Genomic DNA, 17,611 nt, shown 5'->3' with positions numbered 1-17,611 from the left:
AATTTGAGCTATTAGAACACTCATAGTGATGATGACTTAAAATTGTCTTTCCTGTTGTAATGAAACAGTAGGTTAGAAAAGCAAAGTTTTCCCTGATTGCAGCTTCACTTTCTGCAGTAATGACAAATCAGTACCTCCTAACATCCATTTTTATCATGAAATGTGTATGAGAGGGATGAGCGAGCTTAATGAAAACACGGCAGTGGGTACATACTCCATTTTATTTATTTAATATCTTGACTTATTAAAAAGACAGGTGCTACTGGGTAAGTAGCTTCCATTGTTGTGTGAACTATCAACTAGCAAAAGAAGCAATGTGTTGACAGGTATCCTGACCATGAATTACAGTTACAGGGTTTGAACTACGAAGATAGAAAAGAGTTTATCAGATTATAGTTATAGCCAGAGTGAAGATAAACCTACAGATACATGACAGCAATATAAAATGGCATTACTTATTTTAGAATGAACTCCTTTTTAAACAATAAATGTAGAAGATCACAAATGAGAGGACCTCTTTGCTAAAGGATATTTAACATTGGGGCAAGCTGTCTTGGTAGACTGGCTTATAGTGCCTTTAATCCATAGGTCATTGATTTGAATCTGCCTCAAAATGCTAGTGATTAGTGGAGGGCCAAGAACAGTATATGAGAGAAATGAAGGCCAAAAGGGGCGGGGGGGAAGGTACAGAAGTATGGTGGGGGGATGTTTTGTTTTATTTGATTAAGCTATAGGAAGGAATATAGCCAAGATACTTGAAAAATCTTCCTTAAGCAAATGAATTGTCTTTGCTTACAAAGGTACCTTTGTAAGCAATGTTACAGATTTATACTTACTTTTTCATGAATATATAGTATATGAACAGGTATAAAAAATATATTGCAATGTAGGTACCTAAATCGGGAGAGAAAGAACATGATTTCAACATCTTAGGCTGGCAATTTGCATTGAAGACTTTTCATCTAATGATGTTGTTATTTATGTACATGATTTCCCCACCCCGGGCATGGACTAGTGAACTAGAACTAAGATTTGATTAAACAGCATCTCTCAGGCTCAAAGTTTGACTCAAAATAGAACCAATTCTAGTACAATTGCCCTGTGCAGAATTCCACAGCGAAGAAAAATGGTCTTATTTCCTGTTGCCTCATATTATGCTCCACTTCAAATATGGACTGTGTGGAGATGTCCGCATGGATCATCTGTGCTGCAGATTTCCACTCTACAATTCTCTGCACAGCATCTACATGTAAATAATCTGTATGGTATCCACCCTTGAACTGTATTACTTACAGACTACTGCTGCAGTCCTGGTATCATCTCCCTGCTGGATATCCACTGTTTTGCTCTAAGCAGATCCTACATCCTCCAGCTCTCAGCAGAGAATCTAGGCCAGTCAACACCCTGTTCCCAGGTCTAGAGTTGAGGCTCCTAATTTCTGCAGGAGAGAACTATCTGAGAAGTTTCATACTATTTTGCTTGTTATTTGATTCAGTCTCTCACGAGCATTGCCGCTGCCCTGGTTGCACTTTGAAGGCCAAACTGTGCTTGTCAGGCTCCGTTCAGAGCCACCTCAGACCGTTTGTGTCAGTCACCCGTGCACGGACACCTTACCCGGCTCCGCGCAGAGCCGAGCGCCGATTCCGCACAGCTTATCCATTTTGCACTGCCTGGAAGGGGCCAGCAGGGCATGGCCTCTGCAGAGCACAGTGCTGCGTGGGAGCCCGGCCTGCCGCCAGGGACATCTGCCACGTGCTGCGGCTCCTGTCGTCCGCTCCCCGGAGCTCCCTGGTGTGGCACGGCGCTCTCTTGTGCTGAAATTATCTGAGGTCATCTAACAAGTCAGGTAAAGAATACAGACTTTGAAGTAGAATTTCTTAAATGTGCAGCTTGCTCTTAGATACCTTGTGACATTTTTAGAATTAATAAAATCAAAGAATTTAGATCCTGAAAGTAATTCTGTCGGGGACCTCATCTCCTCTGGAAGTCTTTGAGGAAAGCCAAAACTGCTGCTGCTCCTGCTTTCCCCTTAGGTGCTAGCTCCCTATCATAGTAAAGATATCATTTTTCACGGTAGAAAAAGATGATGTTTCTATTTTAACTCTTCTATCTTTACTGTATCATCTTTTCCAGACTCGGACTTTTCTCTGTTTCTGACAGAGAGTGACAAAGCGTCAGTGGCTTTACTTATCCATAGGCCCGTTTCTTAGCAAGGTGCTGGACCTGTTTCGGCTTTGCAGATGCCAATCCACTTCTGCTGTGGAACAGAAGAGACTGCGGCGGAGACCGCAGACATAATAATAATACACAATTGACATCCAAACTTCTGTCCCACACTGCCAAAATTCTGCTAACTGTTAAATGCAGTTGGAAGCCTGCACAGTGCATTTACTTTCCTTTTCATGTCATTAATAATGCTTTGTGACATTTTGACTGCAGTGCAGCTTACTAGATTTGAGCACTGTCAAGAATTAAGTTCACATTGTAGCTCCTGAATATTGCATAAATGAAATTTCTCTTTAACAAGTTAAATACCAAAACAATGAGCGTGGGAAGAGTCAAAGGATTTTGTTTAAACACTATTTCTTGATTTACCCGTGCTCCGGCAAGTGAATCTAGGAGCTATGCATCATATACAAGATTCACATCTGCTTCTTTCTGACAAAGTTTATAAACTCTCTCACTACTACTTTGTTGAAATAGTTTAGATCTTCAATAGAGCCACAAATGATTACATATTCTCAAAGATACACTTTTAATTGACTGATCTTAACTTTCTCTAGTAGTCTTAAATGCAAAACTTTTTTGTTAATTAAACTCCTGGTTAGATGCTCTCCTTCAGTGAAGGGTTTCAGGACGCTGTTGCGCGCAGCTCCTGGGATGATGAGGTGATTATCTTTCAAGAGAACGCTGCTAGACCATTCTGCTTTACAGCTCATCACCATTATGCCCATTAAGTCTAGCATGCACAGAGAGCTAGCAGGGTTTTCTCATCTTCATTATTTTCCAAACCACTGGTTCCCTGGCAAGGATATTTGCAAATGCAAGTTGCTCTTTGCAGCTACTAGTTGAAAATGTGATCTAAAACTAGTGCCATATAAAACACAAAATAGATTCAGATATAACAGTCATGCTTTTACATAAAACAAGTGGAAAAATGTTGGCAGTTGTGCATTTATCCCATAGAAGTTACTCTTTATGTGGCAGGTGTTTATGTACACAAGCGCAGAAGTTACTAACATTTGGATTCAGATGTAAGCTGTTACATGTTTGCCACTTTGTGAATCCTAAAAAAGCTTGGAGACCATTAAATTGTAAAACTGTTAGCAGAGGTGGTAAGATGGGGAATAATTTGACAAATCACGAAAAGAAAGGAGTAAGAGTCTACTGAAAACTCTGCACACCTTACCTGAAAAAAGCCCAACTACAAGCTAGAAATCTTTGTGGTGTCTATTCTATTTTTAAAAGAAATGATATAATTTGAATGTACTGCTTTCAGGCTATCAAAAGACTAAATACAGCATACCTAACTTTTCATGTCGCTACTCTGTTTAATAAAGGGAATAGAGGAAAAGGTTTTAACAATGTATGGTAGGAACAGGCATGAAATGACTTACTCTATGTAATGTGGCACTCAGGTAGTGTGTGCTTGTAAAAGGAAGACTGGACTCGTGCAAACACAGCCAAAAGGAGTCATTCATGCCTCCTTTCTGAAGCACTTGATATCATAAATCAGTCTGTGTCTCTATGTCCTAATACATATGTCCAGACTGAGACCAAAGAGGCTAATCTGCACCCTCTAGTGACCCAAACTAGTTGAAACATTGGCAGCCACAAATTACTAAAGGTGTTGAAAGGCTGCTCCCCCTGTCAAGACCTTTGCCGCTCTATTACAGTGCCAGGGCAAACAATCAAAAATCTCAGTAAAACCGGGAAAACTGGCCTGTGTCAGGATATGCAGAAGCCTGCACAGAGCACAAGCGCTGATGGCTGCCAGGTGCCAGCCCAGCCAGGAGCAGCCGGGTTAGGTGGCCCATCGCGTCCCCGCAGTCTGCTCTGTCACTCCTGCCACCCGTGCTCAAACTTTGCGCTCCCGCAGCATGAGCACCCTCGGGGGAACCCACGCCCCACGCCCCATCCCTGCGCCGCGCTGCACGGCCGCAGGAGGGACGTGCCAGTGCCACGGCGAGGTTCCCGCAGCCATGCGGCAGCGTTGTGAGGATTAGCCCGGGGCAACCTCGAAAGCGTGTTCCAAAAATAAAAGCAGTTATAGTAATCTGCTGTGGCAAGCATGCATGTGTATGATACACATGTACTGCAAGCCTCGCGGTTTAATAGGATTAAATTCTGATCAGCAGAGAGAAGATTGATCATGGTAATGAGAAGATGGGTAGAGTACATATGGCTCAGTGGAAAGCCAGCTTGGAGAAGAAAGCGATATAGTTCAGTGTGCATTATGAAGGAATCGTACTGGACCTTGGGCTTATTTGCTGTATTAAGTGAGCAGTACTGTAAGAAAATTGGATAGGCTAGCATCCCCTTTTTAGGTAAGCATCTAATGTTCAACTGTGATATTTTATTCCTTTTTCAGTACTAGGCATGAAAGGAAGTGTTCAAGAATAGTATGCTCATAAAAGCAGGTTTACAAAGGGAGAGAAGAATCCCCAGCCCAGTAGCAAATGCAGTGGCATGTAATGCAGCATTGGGTAAAGATTATCGTGAAGCAATTTTCATGGCTGGATTCAAAACGTATGTTGTCAATAGGCCTGTTTTCAGTAGCAGTGAACCTGACGAGGAAATCATCTGAGAAAGAATAAATTCCCAATGTTGTCAAACTGCGAGGCAGCTCTCCAAAAGGGACAGCTTGCAGCATATGGATGAAGTAAAGAAAACTACCGGGGGCTAGTCTCCTCTTAAAGTGTAGGTGCTCATTATTTAAAAGTAAAGCAGGTGTAGAAGGTAAGTTCAGGCAGAGGGCTCCAGGGAATTACCAGGGAGAATAATTAAAAATCTAGAGGAATGCTAATGCGCTGAACTAAGACAAAGCAAAATTTAAAGATTAGGGAAAAAAGATAGGTCAGGGGATTAGGAAAGGCAATGAAACCTGATGACTGCAAATGTGATTTCCTGCAATCACAGCAGCCTTAGACTTGCTAAGGAGAGACTGGCTGAAAGCGGGCAGTGCAACCAGCATATCAAAGTGGAACTAGCAGACAATCTTAGTGAAAAACATTGATGGGAAAATAGCCTCTTTAGAACTACTTTTGCCAGAGCTTGTTTTTTTTTCTTTTTTTTTCCCTAACATATTTTGTGTTTCTAGAACGTGATTCCGCAGCGCGCCCCCCCCCCCCCCCAGGTTATTGCTGGTGGTGGGTTTTGTTCTGACTTGGGCAGTTCTGGTATCTTTACATCGCTGCTTTTGGTTTTGATTGGCTGCTTTGACTGTACAATAGGACTCTTTTTTTTAACTGGAAATTTATCATACAGAGAATGTGTAATATTTAAACTTAGGGAAGAATCTCATCAAGAAATCCACATATGACTTCAGGAAGTAAGAAAACTCATTTATTTAACAAAAGGAAAATTAAGATGTTCTTCAAAATTGGCAAACATCTTTTTATTTCATTATATTTTATTTTTACCAAGTTTAATAATAATCCTCTATATGGACCCCAAAGTCCATCTTTTTTTCTAGTCTGAGTCTCAAAGCAGGAGCAGTAAATAACAACTTCTTTAATGTTCATTATCTGATTAAAGAAATTGAGGTATGTTACAGTACAGAGGTTAAAAGACAGGGAGGATTAAAGGATGAATGTAGCTAATTAAGGAATCAGCCCTGCAAGCAATTACATATGTGGTTAACTTTAAGTACTTCAGTGTTAATGGGACTACTCACATGCATAAGTTAGGCAGATGTGTTTGTGAACTGCAGCCTAAAGACCGCATCCTGTGAGATGCTGAGACTGTGGTACATGTTGAAGGCAACAGGACTGCGCTGATTCCGGTGGGAGCTGAGGATATTATGCGCTTTCCAGTACCATGCTTTAGGACAGGGTAGCATAACGTTGCTGGGAAGAGATTGTTGAAGAGGGTGAAGATTCACTCCACAGTAAGGTTTCCTGGGTAGATAATGGGCAGCATTTCTCTTCAGAAGCACTCAGGAGCAAGCCGTTGTTGATGAACATCCATTTTTAACAAGCTGCACAAGATCCATACTGAAACTAGTAAGTTCTCTTATGCCACCAGAAAGCCATCAGCCATCAGTCCCTTTCAACCTCAACCATTCGGTGATTCTGTGTGTCTCACTGAAAATAGAAAAAGCCTTCATACTTTCACACTTCACTTCAGGAAAACAAGTTCAACAATTGGCTTTTGTTTTTGTGCCCCAGCAATAAGGAATATTGGGAGGGCGAAAAGACATAAGCTGAAAGAGATCCACTCCATTGGAGCAGGCTGGTGCAAGGTATACCAGCTGGAACAAGAAGAGAGTGAGAAGTGGGCTGTGACAAGGTTCGGTTTACTTCCCAAGCTGCATTTTATGCAGCAGCATAAAGTGAGCTGGCTCATACATTTGGGCTCATGTCACAGTCACAGTGTAGCCCTAGACAACCAAACCTTCTTAGCCAAAGAACACAGAGCAAATGAATCACTCTATATAAATGTGATGTAGGCATCATTGCTAAGTTAGGAAATTCACAGACCTCAGGAAGCTGTTAAAATCTTAGAAAAACTAACAATTGTTCTTCAAAAGGAAGTGCACTGAACTTACACCTTTTATATGTTAAAAAAAGAAAAAAGTGACATGCTCTGTATTATTCCTCCTCCTCTGGTAAGGGTAAATTTAATTTGATTTCAGATTAAAGCTAGTATCCATTTTCTGTCCTGTAGTGAGGATCTATCTCGATTTGGAAAAGGACAGAATTATTGATCCAGTGGGACTTCTCTAGTTTGCCAGTTTAATTTAACAGCGCTTGTATATGTAACTTAAAACAGTGAAGTGATCAACTGTAATCTGGTTACATCTTCTGACAGTCATAGCTGCTCACACTAGTTGGGAAAATATTGTTTTCATTGTGCTTGGTTTGCTGGTTCCTGAGAAGAAGGGATGGCTGTGGAGGTGATCTTTTGTTTTTTCTTCTTCCTCGTGTGCCAAAAAGAAAGGGCTGTTTGGCATTGTGCTCTATATCATTTATGGACTTTCTGTATCCTTTCCAGAGAAAGAAATACTTGTTGACACTTATTTAGAAATTAAACTGTCAGCATCATAACTGCCAACCAGTTCAGCAGAGAGTAAAATGATGAAAAGTAAGAAGATAGCCTTATCTTAGGCAGATTATATATGTGTCATATAGCTTCCTCAGCTGGAATCCATTAAAATGATTGATTGTTCTTCCTAATTTAAAGGAACTGACCTAAACCGGTCACTGTAGAAACAGTAGTATTGGTATTTTTGCTAATAAAGCTCGTCTTAACCAGTGCCATTCATTAGCAGCAGCAGCAATGGTGAGAATTTGTAAGAGGGTAAAAAAAGGGGTATGGAGGAGATGAAGGGTTGACTTGGCAGTAGATTCTAGAGCTGACTGGGCTATCGGTGAAGATGCTCTTTGATACTGAAACTCCTGGTTACTCCTGACTTGAGTGTCTGAGATGGTCTCCGGAGAGCTGCTTACAACAGGAATTATGGGGATGGTCCTCTTCCTTTGTGCTGGTTGTTGCTCAGCTTTGGTGTGAGAACTGGGGAATAGACTAGCTGGGAGAGCTTAGCGGTACATGGCTACTTGTATAAATTCCTGCTTACTTCAAAGGTCTGGCTCTTCACAGAGACACTATCTCCTAGCATGCAGCAAGATTTCCATACCCTTGCATGAAAAAGTAGTCTCAGTCAAGGAATTCGTTCTCCCATAAGGACTTGAGGTGAGGACAAATGTGAGACTCTCCTGTTTTCCTCCTCAAACTCTCTCATTAGCAAAGCAATGGCACATGTTGGAAATGAATTTTTTTCTTCCATTTTTGAGACAGTGTCCATTACTGAGTCTCAGATTCTCCCCATCATTGTTCTCTTCCCCCTTTCACGCACTCCTATTCACATTCTGAAAGAGAAGTTTCCTTAAAAAGTAGAACTAGTGTATCATGATTTTTTCAGCAGTACCTTTTGTGCATTTACAAGCATTTTGTTGTTCGTATGGATGTTCAAGTCAGTATGGAAAGGGCCAGGCTGCACTTTTTCTTCATTCACCTCGTCATAGTCTTTCCTCTCCATCTAGTAACATGCTAATGCTCCACTTCTGATTACTGCCCCACCTCTAGAGCTCCTCAGAACAGGGAGGGATAGTTTTCATATCCTATCGGGAGGGTCGGCAGCTTTGTCTGTCATTCCGTGTATTAATATCTGTATATTCTTCCCATATCATTCACCCTTAAACTAGACTCTGGCATGCTGCAGATTTTGTGAGGGGGTTAGCAGCAATAAGGCAGAGTTGGTCCCTGCGCACCAGAGAAGCTCTCTCCGCTCCCTTTGTGTCGTTCACTTTGTTTGGACGCGTCAGAGCAGCTGGGCCCCAGCAGCTGCGAGCACCTGCGCAGGTATCTGTGTCAGGCTCCCCCCCATCAGCCTTGACCAGAAGGGGCTGCCGGCCAGCGGCTCGGGGCTGGGGGCCAGGAGGGTAATTCTGCCCTCCCTCTGCCCTGGAGTCGCCACTTGGCATTTCCAGTGACAGCTCCTTTTAAAGGCCCTAATTCTTCTTAAACCTCATGTAATTCAGCATCAAAGTTCATATCCAGCTGTGCTCACTATTGCTTTTTCCCCCTTCAGATCCAAATCTATCACTAACTGCATTTTCAACTTTTTCAAGTTCTTGGTTCTTTTGAAGTGTCACTTCGCCTGTGTGCCTCACAGCCTATTCCCTAACCTGCTTGGCGCCGTTATCGAGGACTGAGAGATCCTTTGTCCAAAATCCTCAAAGGAATATTTCAATTCTTCCTTTATCCATTTCTGAGACAGTTCTGTCCCTTGGCCTGTGCACTCCTTAATTTACTCTTAACATTCAATGCATTTTTCTATGGGCACTTAAAATTCACTCTTAACTTTCTTCATTTCAATCAACATTCACAGAGGGACACTTGCATGTGGTTTCAATTGTCATTTTATTAAAACCCTTTGCTCCTTTACCATTTCAATTACCATTTTGTATAATATCATTTGCATTTGCATGGTACCTTCACCCATAAAAGACAAAAGTATTTATTCTCTTTTTATAGATGAGTAAAATGGAATCAGGGAGATTAGAAAGATATCTGTGCAGCTCAGTGCAACTATGTGCTCTCCAATTTGTGAGCTTAATTGCACTGGAGGAAAAATACTGTAAGCAAGATGGATTGACATGTAAATCAGTGATATAAATCACAGATCTGACTCATGGAACCTTGATTTGAATAACTGCTTTTAATGTTGTTTTGCATTTGTACTTTTCATTGTTATTTGGAGAGCTGTTCACTCTTACTGGTTAGCATAATCATTCAAACGCGTACACTCGCAGCTGCGTACCGCCTTTACCCTAAGCTGCATATTTCTTTCTAAATTTCTTACTAAATACTATTCATATGCATGGTTATTTAAGCAGAAGGCTTAACATATTATTTATTCAAAATTTATAGTAGAAACTTTAACTTGCATTAAAAAAGTGGTAAACAACATTTTCCTTTTTACTAGATGAGATTTTTCATCTTAATTAGTACCAAGTTGAATACAGAATTATAAAACAAAGATGTACGATTTGAGATTTTAAAAGTATTTCCTAATAGTAACACCTTTTTGTTCTTACGTATCCAGTAACTCCATTTATTAAAGCATACATTAGCATATTAGTATTAACTACACTTAGTGAATTGGAAGACTGTTTTTTGTCACTATAAGCCAGATTTTAGGACCCAAACCTGTAGTAGAGGCCTAACTAGATTTTTGAAACTACACTGACAATCAGGTGCCTGCTTTCAGAGAAATCAATGGCTACAAGGTGACCTGTAGGTAGTCCTGAAAATCCCTAGAGGCATCTGTTTGCTATGTTCTTAAAAAACTGAGCCGGGGACCTTCGAATTTTTGAAATTGGTTGAGTTCATCCTCACTTGCTGTGTCTATTTTTGGACTCTGAAACACCAAAACAGGCTGTTTGTCTTTTTCAGCTCACAATTGATCTCACTAGTGAGAGTAACCTCTTTGGAAGAGAAGTACATATTCTTTCTATTCCAGCTCAGCTGAGGCACAGTCATTTGGCCAAAAGCTCTTCTGCAGTCCTGAAAATACTTATAGCTACAGAAATAAACAGAACCCATTATTTGCTTTGTTATAGAGATATAGAAAAGATAGATACCTGGTCAGTAATGCATTATATATGATAACATAAAAATCTAAAAATGTCTTGGTGATTCTGCGTAGAAGTTAGAAAGCAACATTCTCTAACTCGTCAAAATCTGTAGGGTGCTTATTTTTCATTGAACAAATTTTTGTTTAGCAGAAAGTTACTCTGAATGCAAATCTTAGCGCCTGCTTATCACGTAAGTTGGTCAGAGTCCTAGATCTTGCCCAAACTAACATGATGAAAAAGAATAATTTTTAGCGTGCTGAAGGAACATAGCCAAAGATCTGAGAAGAACCAGAAGTGGGGAAGCGATGTCAGGGGGAAAAGAGAGGGGGCTTGGCCTGGGAAAGAGGGGGAGACAGATTCACAGTGCCCAGACAGGAGCTGGTGTTAGGCTGTCCTGACTGTTCACCTCCGGTGCATGCGTGTGTTGGTGGGGGAATGAAACTCGATGTGTGGATGCCTGTGACAAAAGTCACGCTCTCTAAGTCGGCCATCTCCATTACTGGCTGGGTTTCTTCCTTTCCTTTTCTTTTTTTCCCCCCTCACCCAGTTGTTGGAGAACAGTTGCGCGTAAGGCCTAGCTTTTAAACAGCGTCAAAGGCAATCTCAAATGCAGGTTCTGCTGAGAGCTCACGAGCAGAGCCAGCTACACCTTAATTAAAGCTTTCTTTGGTTAGGGAACAACAGAATACACAAGTTGGACCGCTGCCTAATTTGTCCCACGCTTCCCTTGAATTTAAGGCGGAGGCAGAAAAGCCTGATTCAAAATTCCTGCCAGATTTAGCTGCAGCAGCAAGAGCCGCCCCTGCGGAAGCAGAGCGAGGGGCGGCCGCCGGGCGCTGGGGCCGTGGCGGGACGCACCGCACCCCGTGGCCAGCTCCGCTCCAGGAGATGCGGCCCACGCTTTTCCCCCACACCCGTACCGCCGCCCTGCGGAGCGGGCAGTTCCCGTCTCCTTTCCCACGTACCCAAACCCAGCGGAAAACGTGAGCCGCCAAAGTGCCACGTTCCCAACAGCAGGAAAAGCGGAGCACAGGAATCCTGCCTGGAGATGCTGCAAGGTGCAAAGCAAGTAGCAGGGCGGCCACTTGCTTTCCTTCTAGGGCGCATTTGCCTGTCCGGCAGGTATATTTATTTACATACGCATCAGTAATTTTAACCCAAGCGGCTGAGTCCGGCTCAGCTCAGTGGAGCTAATCAGAGCTAATGCATCCAGCCCATTTTGCACTCTTGACTAGGTGATGGAAAAAAAATGACGATAATGACGGTAATAATCTTTCATGACCACAACTGTTGGCACTTAAATACTGGTCATTTCAGGCATGTTTGTCACAACTGTATATGGTATTTCAGGACAGAATTTCATCAGGAAATCATTCCACCTTCAACCAAAGTCATGAATTTAATGAAACTTCATAAAAACATCTTTTTTTTTTTTTTTTTAGTGTACAGAAAGAGTAGATCACTTTTGAAAACTTTTCTTTCTCTGTCCAGAATTTGATTAAAAACAAAGCATCTTAAAGACACACACCACTTATCCCAGCCATGTGAAAGAACACAGTCCTTGGGGGACCAAAGCATCTTTAGCCAAAGTACGGGTGTTTTCACCTTCCATTCAGTGAAGACAAAATGAAAGTTCATTACAATGGTTGTTCTTTAAAGACTACAAAATACAGCAAAAAAGAATTCAGTTTCCCACCTCGAGGCATAGTTACACCCACAGAAAGACTCAGTCTCAGAGTGTATTTTACCAGAGAGGGGTAAAATGACAAAAGCTTTTTTTAGCATTTCATAATGCAGAGTCCAGAAAATACTCTCCATTCAAGAATGATTTTCTGATTATTTTTTATACAAAGTCAAATATCTTACGTAAAGTACAAAGAAATGTAAATGTTTCCATTTGACAAATTCAGAATTATTTCAGTTCTGAATTGTTACTTTAAATTATTTCAATTTTATTTTAAGGATTTAAGTTTTAAAAGCTTTAAACATCAAATATTTCCTTTTTGGATCAAAGGAAATGTTGCATTATGTTATTTTCCCCCTTTTTTTCCACTTTACTTTCTTTTACTTGCAGCTTGCTGCAAATGTGAATATTTTTTTTAGTTTTGTTTCAGGTTAATCCAGAACAATTTTTCAGTTTGATGGATCTTAAGGCAAATCACAATATCAGTTATTTATACAGCTGTCTGTTAATGCAATAAGTGATATTCACTGCTTACCACATTAAGGACAAACTGTGGCCCTAATCCTTAAAGACCTACCTATTTTTATGGGTAGAACTGCTTACTGAGCATAAAGTTAATCATGTTAAGCTTGTAAAGCACTAGAGATCCTTGAATGGAAAACATTAGAGATGTGCAAAGTAGTATTTTGACTTTGAAATACTTCTCACCTTCTCTGCCTATTCCTTCTGAAGGATGGGAGGGCTCACTCAAACTGAAGTTAAAAAATTTCAAGTTAGAATCTCAGCTCCGCATATTTTCTTTAATTTCATACAGAGACCATTCCACAGTGTGTTCTTGGTATTAGCTGTATTTCAATTTAAGACCTAGTGTCTGTCTGCTCAAGTCAATTATTTTATTCGGAGCCTTAGTTTTAAAATACCATATGCACAGAATGGATAAGAGCTGTGCAAACACGTAGGAAATTATTGCTCACCTTAATTCAAAAGATGCTCTGAGTAATGCTTTTCTTTACAGCAAGGGAATCGGCTATTATAATATCCTGTTTGCTGTCCTTTCTTTCCTGATTACTGTATTCAGACACAGATCTGAGCTTTTCTGACCAAACCAAAGACATTTTGCTCTTAGCTAACCTTCTTCTTTGCACCATCTCCCACCTGAGAGACTAAGAGCACACCATAGAGGTGTCTCAACATCATAACCTAGGTGATGCTTTTCACTATTCTTTCTTTTCGAGTGCGGAAAAAAACATCTTCTATCAGCTTGAGAATGCTTTGAATTCACACTAATGAGATGGAATGAGGGTTTAGGCTTAATCTCAGTTTCATTTCAACCAAAGCTTGAAATGTGCTTTTCTCAAAAAGAAAATATATGCTAAATGAGCATGGGAGCTGTTGGTCTGGGCATCCTATCGCACAGCTCCACCTGAGCCATACTCCTCCCATCTGATTTCTTCCCTCTTTGGCACTCTTCTTCGGTCCTCTCTTGTCTGCTATATTCTGGCTGCACTTTCTCACCATTTCAGTAGGAAAGGACTCTGAGCTCTACCCTCCAGCACACTGCTGCTTTGCTAGGAGCTGGCATTAGCCTTAGGGAACAGATATGGCATGCTACCTGGTAGGCACATGTTGGTAGAAGAGTAGCAGAGCAGAAGAGTTGCTAACAAAATGTGTTGTTCCCGTGCTGGGCAGGATAGAAATAGCGGGTGAGAGAAGCGGCACGCCGCAGGGGCACCGGTAGGCAGCCCTGGGAAGTCTGGCAGAGCGCTGCGAGTTGTAAGACAGCCAGCTACAAATCCCTGCCATCACACTGCGAAAGCAGCTGGACTTTGACTCGGACGATACCAGGCAGGTTCTGCAATGGAAGCAAGTCCCTTGTGCGAAGCTAACATTGCAGTGAAGCTGTAACACACTGCTGCGTTAAATCTAAGAGTTTCGTCCATGGCATAGGTCCTTCTGTTCGAACATACGTTGCAGTTGCTGGTCTTCGTCTACTAGTCAGGGAATTCAAAGGCTAAACTGGGCTCTGGCAGTGCAGATGCTTTAGTTAGCCCGGCTCTGAAGGCTTGTCTTTGCTGCCTCCGCAGTTACGCCTGGCCAGCCCGGCCGGCAGACCCCCCCGCCGCTGCAGGCTCCAGACCCGCTGGCAGAAGGAATTTTTTGGCTGGTATAGCTGCACCCCGTTCCTGACTCGCATAAGCTAAGGCAGCGTTCTTCTGCTGATGCAGCTGGGCAATAACTGCTGGTCTGCCAGTGTGGCTAGGAGAACCAGAGGTGTGAATATATTTTCAAATTTTCAAAATAATTATCTATCATGATTGTTACAGAAATCTTGAAAATCTGAAACCAAAAGGCTCTAGAACTAGAAGACAAATAAAAAACATTTAAATCTCATTATTTGTAGTAAGGAGGAAGCACAGGTCATGATTTTTGGTTTCTTGCAACTGGCAGTATTGCTGTTTGACTCAAATGAGCCCACCTTTATTTGTGCCCTGAAACCAAATTAAGCCATATGTGGACACCAGCCTCTGTATTTGGGGCAGGGTCAGGGTCTAAACTGCATATAATAGGTACTTACAGGTCCAAACAGTGTTGTTTTTTTCTTTTTTTTTTTCCTATACATTTCAGCAAGTAAAAGAGTATTGGTACATCCTTCCTTAAATACCCTTGGTATTGTTTTAACAAGGAACAAGAATATTTTTAATTGAAAACTGATGGTATAGAAAATAGAGTTAGCATGTCATTGGCACAGAAACACAGAAAAGCACACCTTTGCGTAAGGACCCAACACATCTCACTAGTTACTGTCCTACTAAAAATTACCTCAGGGTAGAAGATTCAGGGATTTTTTTTTTTTTTAGCAAGTAAATAAAGAAGCAAAGAAAATTCACACATTCAGGTCAGGCATGAATATAAGTAAATATACTCTTTGATTTATTAATGAAGGCAAGAATCCTGTTAAATTGCTTATTAAGTAAAGTTTCAATATCTTTTGCATCTGTAACTGCCTATATTTTAAGGAGTTATAAAGTGAATACATGAAAGATTAAAATAACATTACTCGGTAGTCTGTCACAGCAGGGTGACCAAGTCTGCTCCCATTAAAATTGTTGTTGCCATGTTACTTGACGACAGTACTTTCAGAGACTGAGACAAACATATGCATGAAATATTTTAACATTATCAACCAATGAAAATAGTAGATCTTAAATAGTAAAATTATAAAACATAGAAAATAGTAGCAATTAATATTAGCTATTAAAGCAGCTATTAAAAATTAAATGCATCGATGCTCTGCTGCAAACATCAGTCTTCTAATGTGGAACACGTTTCAAACTCGCTGCTTGTAGACTTGAAAGGATTTGTAGCTGACAGTTTGCCACTGATGTAAACACAAGGTATCTTCAAATAAGTAAGTTAATACTGTTATTGTACTGTGTGCCCACTTTAGTCTAATCTAAAAGACAGAAACACTTTTTTTCTCCAAATAGATTGAACAACACGTTATGTTGCTGACAAGGCACTTAGAGGCAACTATATGTGAGAATACATAAAACAGTTTCAAGTGCAGCTTTGCTTGCTCAGAAAGTACCCTTTCCTGTTGCAATTTTACTAAAGAGATTTTGTGGCGTATTGTGTTTCAGCAATAAGCTTTTAAATGAGGAAAGAACAAAATACATTGTCCTCATTTTTAAATGGGTGATTTGAAATGTAAACAATTAATAATTACAGTGTTGAAGTAATTATACGCAACTGGCACAGCAAACATGATTTCCAGTGCCATTCTCTATTCATAATACTGTCTTATATCTTTTATAAAGAAATAGTGTACATGGAGGACCCTTTATAAGGAATGCATTGTCCTGATAATAATTCCTTTATGGTACTTCACTATATTTTATGTAAAGGTATCTGTGACTAAAGTGCACAGATATGCAGTAGAGATTATCTGTATATTCTGGTTTGTGAAGCTCTGAGTGTGCATGTCGGTCTGTAACAGACGGGGTGTTTCAACGTCCTCTAGCCCCACGCACACCTGGAGAAGGACCCAGCCAGCTGCTTCCAAATCCTCTGGAATAAAGAGCCGCTGTTCTTCAGGGTTTTCCACAGCCGCCTGTGCCTCCCTATCAGCAAATGTGATGAACACGAAAGAGGTAAATTAATTACAGCCTTTACAGATAACCAGCGGCCTGTAAGCCACCATTTGAGAATCAGCAGTCCAGCTTCCTATAAATATTTAACTAACCAATGACAGCGTTAATGTTTATTATAAAAATTTAATAAGAGGCAGCAGAAAATGAACAGCAAAGAAAGGCTTAGCCGTTGAAATGCGTGTTTCTGTACTCAGAGCACCATCTACCGGGAAGTCTGAATTAATGACTGTAGCATTCCTATTTCTCAGGAGAGAAGTTCAGTGTTTCGTAAAAAGAAAAGTACCATAGCAGAGAGAGCTGACCAGTGGCAAACACAGCTTTTTCTCATAATTGAATTTTATGCTGTTATCAAATATAAAAGGGAAACTAGAGTACTGGAAACATTAACATTTTGTAGACTTTTAATAAATAAGATTATCCATAAATACCTATCACTAAATCATGCAGACTTGCATATCTCCTAAGAAACCTTTACACATACAGTTTTAAAATATTTGAAATAACGTCATGGTAGCCATAAATTGGCAAAACTGTTACTCCCCAAGTTAAGGCCAAATCTTTATTCTTGGCTGACCTTTGTACTAAAAATAGTGAAATAATAACCCAAGGGTGTGACTTAAATCATTTTTTTCCTTTTTTTAATTAAGACTTAGAGCTAGAATGCAGTTTGGTATAAGGAGGCCTTCAGAAAAGGAATTCAATGCAAGTCAGAAGATGACAAAATTCAGCAAGCAAAAACCAAAATACTTTAGAACTTACCTGTAATTCACAGAGATTAATCATAAGCAGGTTACATGCTAGTTAGTTTGCTATATGTGTCCCTTTTTGTTGTGTTTTTTTGGTTTTGTTTTCATTTCTGATTCCTGTCCTGCCATTCTTGCTCAAGCAAAAGTCAGTGAGTCAGTGAGAGCGTATTTTGCTTAACTAGAGACTGCCCTCTGACCTTTTCTAACAGGGCTATTTTAACACTTCTGGTTCAGTGAAAGAGAACATGCAATGTTGTAATATAAAATTAGAATCTATATTTTTAATATTATTTATAATTGATTTTCCATTACTCAAGCTTTTAATAATAATACACCTTGTAAAAGCTGACATTTAAACAAATGAAGGACCAGAATTTCTGTACAAGCTCCTAAATCAAACTGGATTATTTTTTGGACGTACCAAGACTACATAGGCCAGGTGTAAGTCAGTGAAAGTCATGAATAATTTGATGGCAGTACCAATATCAAGTAGATGAATATGGCTTTAGGCAGGCAAAGTTGCAAATTGTGGACTTCAGATTTATTACTTTGTGCTGTAATTAAAAATTGGGAAGCATTTTATTCTAAGATGTCAACCTTTAAAAAAAATTTAGATATTAAATGCAGTATTTCAGTTCTACATCCTGAAATGCTCTAGCACATAACAGA

This window comes from Dromaius novaehollandiae, chromosome 7, assembly GCF_036370855.1.
Source record: "Dromaius novaehollandiae isolate bDroNov1 chromosome 7, bDroNov1.hap1, whole genome shotgun sequence".
Lineage (NCBI taxonomy): Eukaryota > Metazoa > Chordata > Aves > Casuariiformes > Dromaiidae > Dromaius > Dromaius novaehollandiae.
Note: the sequence above shows the minus strand (reverse complement) of the source record.